Source organism: Chinchilla lanigera, unplaced genomic scaffold (genome assembly GCF_000276665.1).
Source record: "Chinchilla lanigera isolate Chin_1 unplaced genomic scaffold, ChiLan1.0 scaffold00114, whole genome shotgun sequence".
Taxonomy (NCBI): domain Eukaryota; kingdom Metazoa; phylum Chordata; class Mammalia; order Rodentia; family Chinchillidae; genus Chinchilla; species Chinchilla lanigera.
In genome coordinates, this window is record NW_004955515.1 from 1,864,503 (window position 1) to 1,865,956 (window position 1,454).

Here is a 1,454-nt window from a genome sequence, read left to right on the forward strand (position 1 = left end):
AGAGACTTCCAGGACAACAAAGCTGCCACTGAAAGCTGCCAAAACCACTTGAACAAAGCTGAAGATAGAATCTCAGACCTTGAAGACAGCATGGCAGCTAGTGACCATGAAAGAAAGGACCTTGTAAAATCAACAAGGATCCAGAAAAAGCCAATTCAACAGCTACAAAATGAGGCAAAGAGGAATAATGTTCGACTTACAGGAGTCAATGAAACAGCAAGAGGAAACACAACTGACATAAAAAGAATATTTGCAGAAATAATAGCAGAAAATTTCCCAAGCATGGAAACAGAACCTGATATACAGGTAAATGAGGAATATAGAACTCCAAACAACCACAACCAAAATAAAACTACACCCGGACATATAATAGTCAAGTTCCCAGATCTCCAGCAAAAGAACAGAATATTAAAAGCTACTACAGAAAAGAAACAGATTACCTATAAAGGAAAGCCCATCAGAATCATGGCAGACTTCTCAGCACAAACCATCCAATCAAGAAGAGCTTGGAGAGAAGTATTACAGGTCCTGAGACAGAACACCTTCCAACCAAGACTGATGTACCCTGCCAAACTGTCCCTCAAATTCCGCGGAGAAATAAAATGTTTTCACGACAAAGAACAATTGAAGAACTTCATGAGTGCCAAGCCAGCATTACAAAGAGCACTAAGAGATATTCTGGACAGAGAAAAATCTGACCATAATTTCAAGAACAACAGTAGAAATGAAGCATCAAGAAGAGGAAGCAAGTAAACAGGTAGAAAAAGTAGGACACCAGGGCAAGTAAATAACATGACAATGATAAATCAATACATATCAGTTATAACTATAAATGTAAATGGCCTCAATTCTTCAGTCAAAAGAAACAGACTGGCAGAGTGGATTAAAAAATAAAATCCAATGATATGCTGCATGCAGGAAACACATTTCACTCAAAAGGAAATCCATAGATTGAAAGTGAAAGGATAGAAAACAATTCTCCATGCAACAGGAAACCAGGAAAAACCAGGTGTAGCTATTCTGTTTGCAGACAATGTAAACTTCAAACCGACAACAACCAAAAGAGGTCACTACATACTTGTCATGGGAAAACTGCAAAAGGATGAGATAACAATCATAAACATGTTTGCACCAAATATTAGAGCTCCAAATTATATATAACAAATCTTAACAGGCATGAAAACTATATAATTCATAACACTATTGTAACAGGGGACCTCAACACCCCATTGACACAAAGAGATAGGTCAACTGGACAAAAAATCCGCAAGGAAATAACAGATCTGAAACAAAGCTTCGAAGAAATGGACTTAATAGAGGTATACAGAGTGTTCCACCCCACAACATCAGAATACACATTTTTTTCAGCTGCCCATGGGTGTTTCTCTAAAATAGACCATATCCTAGACCATAGAGCATACCTTCTGAAATGCAAAAGAATTGAAAATATCCTG